At 45.6% G+C, this 16,736-nt stretch overlaps 1 pseudogene; it reads right to left on the reverse strand.

Annotated features, from left to right (window-relative positions):
* Positions 1–6,631: 6,631 nt before the first annotated feature.
* Positions 6,632–13,584, reverse strand: LOC123075948 (ankyrin repeat-containing protein At5g02620-like; annotated as a pseudogene).
* Positions 13,585–16,736: the final 3,152 nt, after the last annotated feature.

The raw sequence follows: 16,736 nt of genomic DNA on the forward strand, positions 1-16,736 counted from the left end.
TTATGGTTATGGCTATGCAAGTCTTTGTTCCGCACTACCATGTGGTGTTGTAAATACCCGACATATTACTACGTTGTCATCATATTCGAGCTCATCGTTTAGTAATTAGTCGTGAATGTACAGAATTGGGAGAATCAGAAACGTTAGCTTTAGACTACTAAGAGATCCAGAGAGGCTTTTAAATCTGCACTAGCTAGATTAAGCATCGAACATGAACGTGTCAAATTCTTACTTTCTGTGCTTTGTTAGCTTATATGCGTTGATTGCCTTTTGTATAGTAGTACTATACTTCACATTGATCTTCCTATTTGGTTTTATTGTGTATATACAGTGCTGGCAAGCTCGCTCAGAAGACCTTGGTCGTTAGGAAATTGGTGAAATTCTGGTTGTCAAGCATAGTTTCCAGCAGATATGTATTTCTGCAGCATAGTCCACGATGTCAGAGAGAGCTTTGGAAGCTTATCAAGGCGGGGCTTTGAGGTCTCCATGGTGTTTTTGTCCCACATCACCAGGGAAGTCTTTTGGGACAATAAAGGAGCTTGATGGTGGAGTTGTAGTAGCTGACCAGGGTGGCTGGGTTGGCCTTCCTCCTGAAGTACTGCGTGACGTGATGAGAAGACTGAAGGAAGGCGAGAGCACTTGGCCCTCCTGCAAAGATGTCGTTGCTTGTGCGGCGTTCTGTATGGCGTGGTGATCTCGTAAACAGGTATAAACATCCAAACTGAATTTATTTGTGATGGTAGCTTGTATTTTGTTCTCATGTTACAGCCTAAAACGATTGGAACTGGGAAAGGATTGTGATGTATGGATCTTAAGAAATCAACATAATAGTAGTTGTTATGTAGAAATTTTCTCATAGGAAATTGAAAAGTAGATAGATGCTTCTGAAGTAAGATACGCCTGCTTGCAAATGTTTGCCTACTCATAAGTAGATAGAGGCTTCTGAAGTGAGAAAGACATGCCTGCATAGTGAGAAAGACATGCACACAATTCAGTTTGTGTGTGTGTGCGCCTTCTGCACACAATATTTCCCATGTATTTGAAACTATGCCTTCAAAAGTGATTATATGCTTTTCATGAAAGGACTTGGTTTTGCTTCCATTGCCAAGGTGAAAAAAACCTAAATTTTAAAGCACATCAAGGATTTGATTTGTGTACCCACACAAGTAGCAAGATGGCTGAAAATATTTGGGAAATTTTGTTTTTGGGAGAGCATATCACTACCAAGAATGTTGCTCATTGGACTCATCAACCAATACACATGCATGCCACAATCTCTCTGTCCCATATAATTCATATGTTGGGCATCGGTTAGCTCTCTTCAAATGTTGTTCTGGTGGTGTGTGGTGGGTTCTTGATTTGCTGCCCTTGGCTCTTTTTGTATTCAAGTGTCATCTATTGAAATGCAGGACCTTGCTCTTGTGCAGGCTACTAGAGGAGAGGTGCGTCGATGACCCGTGACCACCTGGTGAGTACTCTCAAGGAGTTCAACCAGGCGATCCTCGATGAGTCCCACGAGAGGGTCTACTCAACAAAGGTACCTACCAGCTACAACTTATACCTTCTCAGTCCTCATGAAGAATGGACTCCCCAGGGTAACTTATTTAATATCACCTGTGAACATATCCCTCTAGTCTGTCTCCTGATGCTCTCTCTCCCTGCCTAGGGCGGGGCCTCACTTGATGGTGAGGCCTCACTTGATGGTGAGGCCATTGAAGAAATCTATGCCCCTGCAACCCCTGGGAAGTTTGATCATGCGCAGAGCAAGAAGATAGATGGATGGAGCTTGGTTGAAGTTTGTTGCTGCCGGATGTGGTGTGGATCGAGTGCCTGTTGGTATTAGCCTGTTTTGTATGCAGCACATGTTCTCTGTAGGAGTGGTGCATTGACGAGTTCAGACTGAAGAAGATGTTCCTTGCCGAGGAAGAGACGGTGTAACTTGAATGGCAATATGGCTTAAAATATTTGGGAATTTTGTTCTGGCTAGAGCACAACACTACCCAAAATGTTGCTCATTTGACTCACCATTCACTTGCGCACAATTGACACAATCTTTGTGCCATATAATTGGTATGTTGGGCATTGGTTAGATTTCAAATGTTGTTATGGTGGTGTGTGGTGGGTTCTTGTTTTGCTGCCCTTGGCTCATTTGGTATTCAAGTGTCATCTATTTGAAATGCAAGATCTTGCTCTTGTGCAGACCACTGGTGAGGAGAGGTGCGGTGATGATTGAACCTTGACCATCTGGTGGGTACTCTCAGGGGGTTCGACCAAGCGAGCAACACCACCCTTGATGAGTCCCATGAGAGGGCACTAGTAGAAAAAGGGCCTTTAGTGGAACCGGGACTAAAGGGTTGTTACTAAAGCCTCCCCCTTTAGTCCCGGTTCTTACACAAACCGGGACTAAAGGCCCTCCACGTGGCCGCTGCCTGGAGGTCCATCTTTAGTCCCGGTTGGTAACACGAACCGGTACTAAAGAAAATTTTATGATTTTCTTTTGAAAAAAAAAAATTTAATTTTTTTTTATTTTCAAATTTCTGAATTATTTTAACCTCTAATCTCTAATCACCCCTCATCACTGCTCAATTTAACCTCTAATCTCTAATCACCCCTCATCATTCCAAATCATCTAACTTCCCGGACGGCCACACATCCTCTCACTACTCCAGCCTGAGCACGCTTAACTTCCGGGTTCTATTCTCCCTCGTTTCCAAGTCTGCACTTGTTGTTTTCCTGACAATAGTAAGATGTCAATCCTATTAACCCTCAGGAATTTAGCTTGAGCATGAAGTCACACATTTCACTGTTTGAGTTTGAAACTATTGTTCTAAAAAACAATAATTATTTAGTAACACTAATATTTCTTGAATAAGTAGTTTGACCATAGTTTGACCACAGTTTGACCAGATTTGACCAAAATTCAAAAAACTGAAATAATTATTTCGTAACACTAATATTTCTTGAATAATTAGTTTGACCATTGTTTGACCATAGTTTAACCACAATTTGACCAGATTTGACCAAAATTCAAAAAACTGAAATAATTATTTAGTAACACTAATATTCTTGAATAATTATTTAATAACACTAATACTTCTTGAATAAGTAGTTTGACCATAGTTTGACCAGATTTAACAAAAAAAAAACTGAAATTTGAGCATAACTTTTTTTCCTTTTAGAATTTGAGGATTCTAAAAATTTGCCGCTTTTTGGCGCGCTGGACTTTCGCGCACCTGCTGGAGCGCCCCAACCGGGCTCGCATGCGCAAAACCGGCATCTTTTCCCGCACGCGCCAAAACTAGCGTGCCTGTTGGAGATGCTCTTTGTTAGCACAAAGTTCACGCAGAGCTGATTTGTTCCTTCACAAATTCAGTGTCCACCACGACTTGCTGCAGGACAGTGGTGCAGAAGCTAGCACGCAATCTAGGCCTCAAGACGTGTATCCCCTACTGGTTCAAAGGGAAGTAGGCGATAACACAAACATACCATCCAAGCTACCAACAGCTGCAACGCTCGTCGAAGATTTATTAAATGCTTCACTTCACTGTATAGATTAATATGAACCACTGGGGTCAGGTTGAGGGAAGACAAGCTACGGGTGGATGAGGAGTTAGAGATGGAACTCTCTGTGTATAACTCAGTATACTGCCCGCTGCTTATTTTCGTTCTTGATCAGTTTGCCTAACTCAGAATTTGCTCGACGAGGGCCGTCGAAACTGTGATACAGCCAAACTGCATCACATGGTGCCGCCCAAGTGGTTTTCGGCCTATTGCTTAATGCCTATTCCCTGCATCAGCGTCTTGATACATCAGCACAAATGCTATTTTGCTGTTCTCCACGGAGTATAAATGATAATAATAACAGCTAGCAGTGTGTGCCCAGGGGATGATATGGTGTACTTGTCGCAAGGCGTGGGGAGCGACGCGTGCTAGATCCCGACGTAAGGGGAGATGCTGTTGATTGGGGAGGGGCCCTTCTCTTTGCACGCATATCTTGATTCTTGGAACGGCTTCGGGAATGGCTTTGATTGGTGGTGCCTTCGCTTGTGGTATCAACTGACCCGGCCCATGGTGATGACATTGTTGTGGATGACGTGTCTGTGCACAATGAAATTGCAGGATGAACCCCTGCAGACAGTACAAGTAGAACTCTCTATAAATGATAGTATATGGCAAAGGAATATGCCAGGTATATACAACCCAACATGGTAGTGTAGAACAAAGAGATCCATAACCATAAGCAACAGTGCCCATTTTTCAGCAAAACTACCGCTGAGTCATGTTCATTATTAATCATTATTAGGAAGCACGCAAGGCTTGGTCATGTTTTGCTACATCATATGGCATGAACCGCTCTGTAGCAGGTATTTGGTATTAAGTTCATAAAAACGGAGTAACGCCTTAAGTAAGATGACATGATGTAGAGGGATAAACTCAAGCAATATGGTATAAACCCCATCTTTTTACCTTTGATGGCAACAATCCATTACGTGCCTCGCTACCCCTACTTTGTCACTTGGTGAGGACACCGCAAGATTGAACCCAAAACTAAGCACCTCTCCCATTGCAAGAAGAATCAATCTAGTTGGCCAAACTAAACCAATAACTCGAAGAGAAATACAAAAATATTTAATCATGCATATAAGAATTCAGAGAAGATTCAAATAATATTCATAGATAATCTGATCATAAATCCACAATTCAACGGATCTCGACAAACACACCGCAAAAGAATTTTACATCGGATAAAACTCACTACAAGAAATATGTCAACTTGCGGCCATTTTATTATGGGATAATTAATTTGGTGCCCTTAGTTGTGTCACACCCGGCAGGTTTACCCCTAGTTTCCAAAAACACTTGTTCTTGCCCAAATCACTTTGCTCCTCTTATGCTTTTGCCCTTTGCCTGTTTGACCATCACTTTGAAAACTTCATAAAAAATTCAAACTAACTTAGAAAAATTCAAATAAGATATTAAAATGTTCAGAAAAGCATCACCTATATGTGCATGTCATTTACATTCATGAAAAAAGTGTTGGCCAGTCCCCATCTTAGTTTTAGCTCATATGATCTTAGCATGAACAGTAAAATCTAAAAAAATTCTAAAAATTCTAAAACAAATTGGTGGCAAACTTTCACCAATGTTTTGAGTGCTTGCCAAGTTTCATAAGGGAATGGCATTCGTGGAAGTCGTGGTAAAAAAAATGAAATTTTGGACCATATGGAACTTGGCAAGCACTCAAAACATTGGTCAAAGTTTGCCATCAAATTATTTTTAGAATTTTTTAGATTTTACTGTTCATGCTAAGATCATATGAGCTAAAACTAAGATGGGGACTGGCCAACACTTTTTTCATGAATGTAAATGACATGCACATATAGGTGATGCTTTTCTGAACATTTTGATATCTTATTTGAATTTTTCTAAGTTAGTTTGAATTTTTTATGAAGTTTTCAAAGTGATGGTCAAACAGTTAAAGGGCAAAAGTATAAGAGGAGCAAAGTGATTTGGGCAAGAACAAGTGTTTTCGAAAACTAGGGGTAAACCTGCCGAGTGTGACACAACGGGGCAGGAAGGTGGACCGGCGGTCTCGGAATACCATGTGAGCCTACATACACAGTTATGAATGAATCTAGTCCATACATATAAGATCCAACAGCCTGTGGTAAGGTTTCCACGCTTCCACTGAAGGCTGGGTTTTCACCTGATATTGTCTCCTCCAGGGATAGGGTCGAGGCCAATGCGCAACACCTCGGTCGGAAGCCGCGTACAGAAACTGCGTGCCGCCAATCGCAAGTAGCTTACTGGAAGTCTGGAAGGAGAAAGAACCAGCTGCGGGCCTACGGCCTCTGAAGACGGTGGGATGATGTGCAAAAGCTGCGCTGGGGCAGAGGATGAATTGTGCCGTGCCGGGGTACTGAAAGAAACCTGCAGGGCGTAGCTGGAATGAGGTGATGAAGGATGTTCATGGATACGTTCGTCCAACTTGTTCAGGGATGCCCGATATAGTTTGATTCAGGTAATCTTTGTTTCTGAAGAAATGCAGTAGTACAAAAGTGCTTATTATATACTCCTACACTCAGCTTTACTACTGTGCAAAACGATTACTTCTCCCCTTGATTTCAATTTGGCCATAATCTCACGGTACTTTATCTGCTGAACTTGTCGATAAATATTAAGCATGAGTGCTAGAGACCCATGGCCCTCCGTGGTCGTGCGTTGCTGTATCAGATGCCATTAACTTGTGCACAACTTCCTCAAACCCTTGGGGAGAAATAGACCTGTTGGCCAAGCCTGTGGTGTTGGATTCTTTGTTAGTTAGGTGGCCGGCTGTGCAGTATTGGTCAGCTTTTGTGTTGTTTGTTGCACTGCTGTTTGGTTATATGGTGGGATGGTGCCTGATGTTGTTCTTCAGTTGTGATCTGTCTTCTTGTTGGGCTAAAGAAACTCTGCCTCCTGTTTTCTCTGTCTGTTGGATCGCTTGCTGAAACCAGTCTACCTCTGTTTTCTGTTCAGTGCATCAAGCTTGACGTTTTCAAAGAGATGATGCTGATGGCATGAATCACTTCTAATGAGATGGAATCAATGCATCAAATTTGAGTGGAATAAAAGAATACGAGCACAATATTATGTTCAAGTTCAAAACAAATACAAGAATGGCACTACAATATTTCTTCCCAATGAGTTCACAAATAAAGGACCGAGTAGCCAACCAAAAAACTTTGATTACATATAAATTGCAGAGTATCATTAGAAATCATAACCATAAGATGAATTGTTGAGGTCACACCATGTCAAGGAAATCAGACTTGAAATCTTTACCCAACTTTAATCTGAGCTTCAAGATTGGCCACTCGCCCAGCAGCTTCGTGAGAATGGGCAGTAAAGCTACCATAAGACAAACTGCAATAGCCAACCAGTGGATACGTGGAGCCAGCACTGTGTATAAACCAGTTGAAAAGGCAGTAGTTGTTGTCACGTATGCAAACCACATGAGCTTCTTAGTGAAGGATCTGTAATAAACCAAGAACTCATAATCCTCCCACTTTGCTATAATGCATATGAAGGCCACAGCAAATGAGGAGCACATTGCTAAGACGTCAGAAATCAAGAATGCCTGAAATGCAAACTTCCTAGACATGATGGGAAGTCCCTTGCTTCCTGCATCATCGCTGTATCCTCCTGGCAGGGTGAAGGCAGCAGCAAAGGTGATTGTCACAATAAGAATCGCCACTAACGAAGTGTTGCTTGTGTATGTTTGAGTTAGTGACTTTGCATCCTTCCTTGATGCAAGAATCATCCTTCGCTTGGCACTTATTTGAAGATTACGAAGAATGGGAGCATCCCGTGGATTAGCTTTCGCCATAAGCATGGTCACTTCATTCTGCGCGAATCCAATGTAATAAGGTAAGGTAAAACTCATGCTATTTAAAAATAAACCTGAGGTATTCTATTATGTAAATACATTGTTAACCAAGGTAATATTTTACTTCCAAAATGTGCGGCAAAAAACTATGGGCGCTCCTATGTCAATTTGATTATGAAAACATACTATATGGCCCCTTGGATAGTTTCTAGTACAATGGAGAAAAAGTCAAAGATAGTCATGTCTACATTCATATATGAAGGATGTAGAAGAATGCATTCTATTGAATATATTATGCATGTATATTGTGTCGTAGGCCCACCTCCTAGTTTTCCTGTATAGTTGAGGTTTTGGCCCGTCTTGTACATCATATATACGTGCCTAGTGCATCCGATCAATGCATTGAGAGTTGCACGGCACAAACCTCATCTTCTACATGGTATCAGTTTTGCTCATGATCCTAACCTAACCCTAGCCGCCGCCGCCGCCGCTGCGCCTCCATCGCGCCGCCGCCACCGCCGCTACCCTCTAGCCGCCGCCGCTGCCCCATGTCGCCGCCGCCGCTGCCTCGTGTCGCCGCCTCCTCATCACCGCTTCCGCCACCTCCCCTACAGCCGCCGCTGCCCTCCAAGCCGCCGCTGCTCCTCCCATCTACCACCACCGCCGCCACTTCTACCTCCCCACCCGAAACCCGCTGCCGCCTCTCCCTCCCCACCCGACAGCCGCCGCCGCCTCTCCCTTCCCACTCGACAACCGCCGCCACTTCTCCCTCCCCAACCGACCACTGTCGCGCCATGTACACCCCGGGCTCCTCCATCTCCTCCGGCACCAACCCCTTTGCCGGCCTGGATGTCACCCTCGTTCGCGATCTCAACATCCACGAGCGCGTCCCGGTGGTTCTTGATCAATCCACCGCCTCCTACTCCGCTTGGAAGCGGTATTTCTCCTTGGTGTTTCGCGAGTATTTGCTCCACGGCCACGTCGATGGTACCATGGACTCTAGCCTCATGGTGAACGACAAGGAGTGGATGATCCTCGACGCCACCATCATCCGCTGGTTCGACCTCACCATCTCCAAGGATCACTTCCACACGGTGGTGGATGACGACAACGATGCTCACACGTCTAGACCAAGCTCAACGGCCTCTTCACCGACAACAAGCTCCAGCGCAAGGTCCTACTCCACAGCGAGTTATATGGGTGCCAACAGCTTGACTCGTCCATCGACGATTTTTGCATGCGACTCAAAAAGCTCGCCGATGAGCTCTGTGATCTTGGAGAGACGGTCGGCGACGAGCTCCTCATCAGTACCCTCACCGCCGGTCTCAACGAAGACTTCGGGAACGCCGCCTCCAACCTTACCCTCATCCACTCCTAGTTTTCCTGTATAGTTGAGGCTGTGGCCCCGTCTTGTACATCATATATACGTGCCTAGTGCACACGATCAATGCATTGAGAGTTGCACGGCCCAAACCTCATCTTCTACACATTCCAATCTCATTGCTGGATGGTCCGGGATGGCTCGGCCCAGGGAACGACCAGATCCGGCATTTTAGGGTGGTGAGTCCGTCTGTTTGTTTAGGGATGGCGATTGCCTGGCGGCAGCAGCGGCCATTACTCCTCCACTCCATCGTCCCCAGCCTACATGTGCTCCTCCCCTGATCGTCCTCAGTCGGCCATTGCTCCCCGCCGGCAGGCGACAAAGATCCCAAGGTCTCGTGTCTCGGCACCTCCTCGTCTGCGGCCGTGGAGCTCACGCTCCAAGAGCACCATCAGGGAAGTGGAACTGTGGAACTCGTGCACGCCAAGGACGACTATAGAGAGACCAACGACTATGCATGGCCCAGCCACATGAAGGGAGACGAGAAGACCAGGGAGCAGATACACCAGGACCAAAAATGAAGTGCCTGGATTTGGATAAGGACGACGGGATGGGTAGGGAGTGAGGCACTAATGATTTGCTCGGTAATGACTAGGGCCCCTGTGGCCTGCTTCCACCTCCCACATAAGCACTGACCATCACTGCTGGCCTGATCACGAACTGCTCTAAAAGCATGGTTGCCCCCATCAGATGTGATCACTTGGACCTTGATGATATACTACATTCCTTCCCGGCTAACCGATCTTCCTTCCCAATGAAGTACCTCGGATTGCCTTTGTCGGTCAAGAGGTTGAATAGGATTCACTTCCAGCCCCTAGAGGACAAGATTGCGTCCAAGCTTTCCCCATGGTTGGGCATGCTAATGGCATCTCCAAGAAGGGTTGTGCTGGTCAAGTCTGTCATCACGGCCATTGCCATATATTATATGACAGCGTTAAACCTTCCAATTGAGGTTCTGGAAAAGATTGATTCTCTTCGCCGTGCTTTCCTTTGGGTTGGTTGTGACAAGGTCACTGGTGGCAAATGCAAGATCAACTGGGTACAGATCTGCAAGTCCAAGGTTCATGGGGGGCTGGGTATCCAAAATCCGAGGAAGTTTGCATCCGCGCTTCGTATCCGGTGGCTTTGGGCAGAATGGTTGGACCCGGTGAAGCCGTGGGTTCGCTTGGGTAACCCCTGCGAATGATAAAAAAAATTGTGGCTGCCACCAAGGTGTTACTTGGCAATGGTATTCGTGCTTCCTTCTAGGAGTCTGTTTAGCTAGATGGCATGAGACCCAAAGACATCGCCCCGAAGATTTTTGACCTATCGAAAAGAAGGGGATGAACGGTTCAGAAGGCGTTGAATAATAACTTTTGGGTCTCTCAAGTCAATACTGATGGGATCACCTCCGCTACACACCTGGCCGAGTTCGTCAACCTTTGGGAGAAATTATCTGTGGTGCACCTCAACCCCGACGTGGTTGATTTTATCTCCTGGAAGCTTTCTAATGATGGCTTTTACTCCGCGTCCTCGGCCTAAAAGGCCCAGTTCCTGGGCTTAGTTGACTCCAACATGCAACAGTTGGTGTTGAAGATCTGGGCTTCCCCCAAATGCAAATACTTTGCTTGGCTTGTGATCAATAATAGGATATGGACGGCCGATAGGCTCCAACGCCGTGGGTGGCCTAACTGTGATTGCTGCCCCCTATGCAAGCAAGTTCAAGAAACCGCAGCTTACCTCCTTTTCCAATGCCGCTACACGGTTCGAGTTTGGGAAATGATCAAATCTTGGCTTGGCTTGGTTGATGTGAACCCTACGGCTTGGGTGGCGGTCCATTCGGTGAAAGCCTGGTGGAACCTCATTGACTCCGACAGGTCGCAATCTCGATGGGCGATAAAGTCTCTTATTATGCCGATCTCGTGGGAAATTTGGAACAAGGGGAATGCACGTGTCTTCCGTAACACCGCGGTGCCGGTTGGGGTTCTTGTTGCTAGAATCAATGATGTTTCAAAGCTATGGTGCCTTGCAGGGGCCAAGTATTTGAGTAATGAGAGTAACGTTTGTAAGTCGGCCTTTGGACAAGAAACTCTAAACCTTCTTCTTAATCAATGAAAGTGGCAAATCGTTTGCCCAGTTTCAAAAAAATAATACCAACAACCTAAAAATAAAGATATTACACCGTCGAGATGGGAAGGTTCAAGGAGACAACATTCGTCGGGTAGGTGCCGCCTCAACCATCAACGACGCGCCACCATAGGTGACTTTATTGTGCGCCACCGACACCACCTCCAAAACGCCCGAAGCGACGGACAACAGACGCATACCTAAAATCCTAAACAGGGAATACTATGTATCCATTAGGTAGATCGCCACCTCCCTAGACTCCCACATCGCCAGATGCGGTGGGAGAAGAGTGGGGCGGCGACCTACCGACGAAGGAGAATTAGTGGTGCGGCGTGCTCAGATATCACCTCTCTCTAGGATTTGGGAAGAGGATACTAGCCACCTTTCTATAGGTGGGTCACAAATAACAAAAATCATATGGTAGAAAATTGACTGCATAGCCGATATTTAATTACACTTAAAATATAAGCACATCAATAAACTTCCGATCTACAATTCTCTTCATCGGTGGCGATTGTTGTTTTGGTGCGCTGGTCCTACTAGGCCTTAGCATGACGAGTTTCCGACTGTCTACTACAACAAGGTTTGCTCGGTTCCAGTGAGGGAGGGGCAATGACGGCAGCGAGCCTTCGTCTCGCTCCAGTGCTTTTAGTTGTCGCTAGGTGGTCTACGGATCTCGATGTAATTTTTAATTTTACTGTTCTTTGTACTGCCTTGACAGATGACAAATTGATCGGTAGTTTTTCCCGCAAAAAGAAAACAGCCTTGCGATTCTATCTGAGCAATGGCTAGTAGACTTGAAAAAAAAAACACCTTGGTTCATGTGAGTGTAAAGCCTAAAATTATTTCATATTGTTTGTTTGTGTGAGGCAATTAGTAAGAGCCAACAGTTGTCACAATGACTAAAAAAATGTTTTGCATGCTGCAGTAGAGACGATTATATATATATATATGATTAGTTTGCTCGGACAGTAGAGGGGATAGTTACAACAGAGTTAAATGTATACTTCGCCATATTTGTAACAGTGTTTATATGCATGATTCATATTATTTGTAACATACATACGTACCCAGTTTAAAGTCTTGGCAGTCTGCATGACGTTAGTCCCGGATAGTTCCCAGATTGCTGAATCACCGTCTTTGTCAAGCAATGTCGCATCTATATCCACGTGAGACAATAAAGCAGCAACTATTCTAGGATTGCACTTTCGGACTGCATAATGTAGAGCAGTAAGTCCATTGTTGTCTTGCACGTTAACAAGCCTGCGAAGTGTTGGCGTCCTCAGGACAAACTCAACGAACTCCGGTTGATCATTCCATATAGCTGTATGAAGACATGTCGAACCATCTGGTTCAAGACAAGGAGCATCGGGGCAGTGTTCCAGAAGCTTTCGTGCAGCAGCTACCCGACCTCGACCTGCCGCAGCATTAAGGAGAGGAAAACCACCCTCGCCTGTTACATGCCCTAGAGTTGAATCATGTTCCACCATTACTTGTAAAATGTCAATCTTGTCGTATTGTACAGCAAGTACTATTGGTTATTGGAGTATTTTGCTTTGTGGTGTCAGCTTCTCTGGCCAATTCAGGACGTTTCTTCATAATTATTTTGACGGATTCTGAAAAAACAAATGACAGGTTAGCAGCATGAAATTATATTGTAACAAACGGTAATTTGCAGTCCAGATGTTATATGTCGCACCTTGATCCCCATTCATAACTGCAGCATGCAAACAATTGCGTCCGTGTTGTCCTCCCAAACAAGCAGACAAAGGATTTTGCATTAGTTTCTCAAAAACCAGTGTAAAATTTCTCATCACGGCAAAGTACATTGGTGACTCGTTGTGCTTGCCCATAGCTTGCGACAGCGCAGGCTCTGCTGCTATCAACTCCATCGCAAGATCCTTGTGGCCGCAGCGAATGGCATGGTGCAGTGCATTAAATCCACACATGTCTTGTTGCAGGATTGCCCGTCTCAATCCTAGCACAGAGCAGTGTCGACCGAGTAAGAAAGAAGCCAAAGAGACTTGACCATTTCTCACCGCGGTGATAAGTGCTGTCTCCTTGTCCAAGTTCACATCCTTGATGAGAGACTCTTCCAGTTCCAGCACGTCCTTGCAGAATCCCACATGGCCATAAATGCAGGATATGTGGAGGCAGGTGTTCCCGGCTGGAGTTCTTCCAAGCAGAATGCTTCGATCCACTGCAGCCATGGCATACATTGACGTGGAAGCACCAGATATGGCTGCTTTCGTGAGCCGTTTGTCCATTCCTCCCGATGAACCTGTAGTTGTTGACGTATGGCCTGCCATCTAGTATATAATAGGCCAAACTGTTCAGGTTTTCCTAGAATCCATAAAAAATAAGAAATAAACTCAGTATGAAAAATTAGTAGTAACAGTATACCTGTGATGTGCTACCGTTCTTATAAACAAAAAAATTAATAATAGTATGACAAAATACATCTTGAAGTGTCACATAAATGTCCAATGCATGCATTGTGAAAATAAATAAATAAATAATGTTGTGCACCACAACCAATTCACATTCTATTTCTGACATTGATAGTAGGATATACTCCTCCGTCCAAAAATACTTGTCATCAAAATGGGTAAAAAGAGATGTATATAGAACTAAAATACGTCTACATACATTCCCTTCTATTCATTTTGATGACAAGTATTTCCGAACGGAGGGAGTATCTTTCACTTCTGGTTTCTCCGTATGTTGATTGATTTTATATTTTAAAATGGACTGTCACTAGTAGAAAACAGGGCTTTCGTTCGGGCCTGGCCAGCCCATTAGTCCCGGTTCCGCACAAACCGGGACCCATGGGGTGCATTAGTCCCGGTTCGTGAGCCCAGGGGCCAGCCGGGGCCTCGTGGGCATTGGTCCCGGTTCGTTTCGACCCATTTGTCCCGGTTCTAGGCACGAACCGGGACCAATGGTCCTCGCTCCTGGCCCACATACATTGGTCCCGAATCGTGCCTAGAACCGGTACAGAAGGGTGAGTTTAGTACCGGTTACAGCCTCGAACCGGGACAAATGAATTGCCTATATATACCCCATCGCCGCAGCAGAGCACTCCACAGTGTTTTGTTTTTGCTGGCCGGCGAGGGGGAGGGCATTGGGTGCTCTAGCTCACCTCCTATGCACATGAGGTGTTCGATGAAATGCCCGAGCCACACTAGCTAAGCTTTCTCCTCTCGAAGCTCGACCTCCGAGCTCCATTTTCCCAAGATTTGTCTAGGTTTAGCGGTCCGTCACGCCTCGTCCCCGTCTTCACCGCCGTCGATCGCCCGCACCGATCTCGTCGCCGGCACCACCGTGGTGAGCCTCTTGGTCTTATCTTCTTTCTGAAAGAAAAAAATTCTTACTTTACATAGATACTTGTCTAATTTTCTTACTTTTGACACACATAGTTATATATAATGCACGTAGATGAACCGGCAATGGATGTACGGTGACAGACACACCTCCGAGTATATTAAGGGCGTGCATGATTTTCTCGAAGTGGCTGAGGCAAACAAGCAGAATGGTTTTATGTGTTGTCCATGCCCTAAATGTGGGAATACGACTCTTACTCTGACCGGAAAATCTTTCACACCCACCTGCTTTACAAGGGTTTCATGCCACACTATAATGTTTGTACGAGGCACGGAGAAATAGGGGTTATGATGGAAGACGGCGAAGAAGAAGAGGACGATGACAACTATGTGCCCCCTGAATACGGTGATGCTGCTGGAGATCAAGAGGATCCAGACGATGTGCACGATGATGCTGCAACGGGGGAAGCTGCTGAAGATCAAGAGGAACCAGACGATGTGCCCGATGATGATGATCTCCGCCGGGTCATTGTCGATGCAAGGACGCAATGCGAAAGTCAAAAGGAGAAGCTGAAGTTCGATCGCATGTTAGAGGATCACAAAAAAGGGTTGTACCCCAATTGCGAAGATGGCAACACAAAGCTCGGTACCGTACTGGAATTGCTGCAGTGGAAGGCAAAGAATGCTGTGCCTGACAAAGGATTTGAGAAGCTACTAAAAATATTGAAGAAGAAGCTTCCAAAGGATAATGAATTGCCCGACAGTACGTACGCAGCAAAGAAGGTCGTATACCCTCTAGGATTGGAGGTGCAGAAGATACATGCATGCCCTAATGACTGCATCCTCTACCGCTGTGTGTACAAAGATTTGAACGCATGCTCGGTATGCGGTGCATTGCGGTATAAGATCAGACGAGATGACCCTGGTGATGTTGACGGCGAGCCCCGCAGGAAGAGGGTTCCTGCGAAGGCGATGTGGTATGCTCTTATAATACCACGGTTGAAACGACTGTTCAGAAACAAAGAGCATGCCAAGTTGATGCGATGGCACAGTGAGGACCTTAAGAAAGACGGGAAGTTGAGAGCACCCGCTGACGGGTCGCGGTGGAGAAAAATCGAGAGAAAGTACTGGGCTGAGTTTGCAGGTGACTCAAGGAACGTATGGTTTGCTTTAAGCGCGGATGGCATTAATCCTTTCGGGGAGCCGAGCAGCAATCACAACACCTGGCCCGTGACTCTATGTATGTATAACCTTCCTCCTTAGATGTGCATGAAGCGGAAGTTCATTATGTTGCCAATTCTCATCCAAGGCCCTAAGCAACCCGACAACAACATTGATGTGTACCTAAGGCCATTAGTTGAAGAAATTTTACAGTTGTGGAATGGAAACGGTGTACGTGCGTGGGATGAGCACAGACATGAGCAATTTAACCTGCACGCGTTGCTGTTTGTAACCATCAACGATTGGCCCGCTCTCAGTAACCTTTCAGGACAGACAAACAAGGGATACCACGCATGCACGCACTGTTTAGCTGACACCGAAAGTATATACCTGGACAAATGCAGGAAGAATGTGTACCTGGGCCATCGTCGATTTCTTCTGACCAACCATCAATGTCGAAAGAAAGGCAAGCATTTCAAAGGCGAGGCAGATCACCGGAAGAAGCCCGCCATGCGTACCGGTGATCACGTACTTGCTATGGTCAATGATTTACACGTAATCTTTGGAAAGGGTCCCGGCGGACTAGCTGTTCCGAGTGACGCTGAGGGACACGCACCCATGTGGAAGAAGAAATCTATATTTTGGGACCTACCCTACTGGAAAGACCTAGAGGTCCGCTCTTCGATCGACGTGATGCACGTGACGAAGAACCTTTGCGTGAACCTGCTAGGCTTCTTGGGCGTGTATGGGAAGACAAAAGATACAGCTGAGGCACGGGAGGACCTGCAACGTTTGCACGAAAAAGATGGCATGCCTCCAAAGCAGTATGAAGGTCCTGCCAGCTACGCTCTTACCAAAGAAGAGAAGGAAATCTTCTTTGAATGCCTGCTTAGTATGAAGGTCTCGACTGGCTTCTCGTCGAATATAAAGGGAATAATAAATATGCCAGAGAAAAAGTTCAGAACCTAAAGTCTCATGACTGCCACGTGATTATGACGCAACTGCTTCCGGTTGCATTGAGGGGGCTTCTACCGGAAAACGTCCGATTAGCCATTGTGAAGCTATGTGCATTCCTCAATGCAATCTCTCAGAAGGTGATCGATCCAGAAATCATACCAAGGCTAAGGAGTGATGTGGTGCAATGTCTTGTCAGTTTCGAGCTGGTGTTCCCACCATCCTTCTTCAATATCATGACGCACGTCCTAGTTCATCTAGTTGACGAGATTGTCATTCTGGGCCCCGTATTTCTACACAATATGTACCCCTTTGAGAGGTTCATGGGAGTCCTAAAGAAATATGTCCGTAACCGCGCTAGGCCAGAAGGAAGCATCTCCATGGGCCATCAAACAGAGGATGTCATTGGGTTTTGTGTTGACTTCATTCCTGGCCTTAAGAA

This window comes from Triticum aestivum, chromosome 3D, assembly GCF_018294505.1.
Source record: "Triticum aestivum cultivar Chinese Spring chromosome 3D, IWGSC CS RefSeq v2.1, whole genome shotgun sequence".
NCBI lineage: Eukaryota > Viridiplantae > Streptophyta > Magnoliopsida > Poales > Poaceae > Triticum > Triticum aestivum.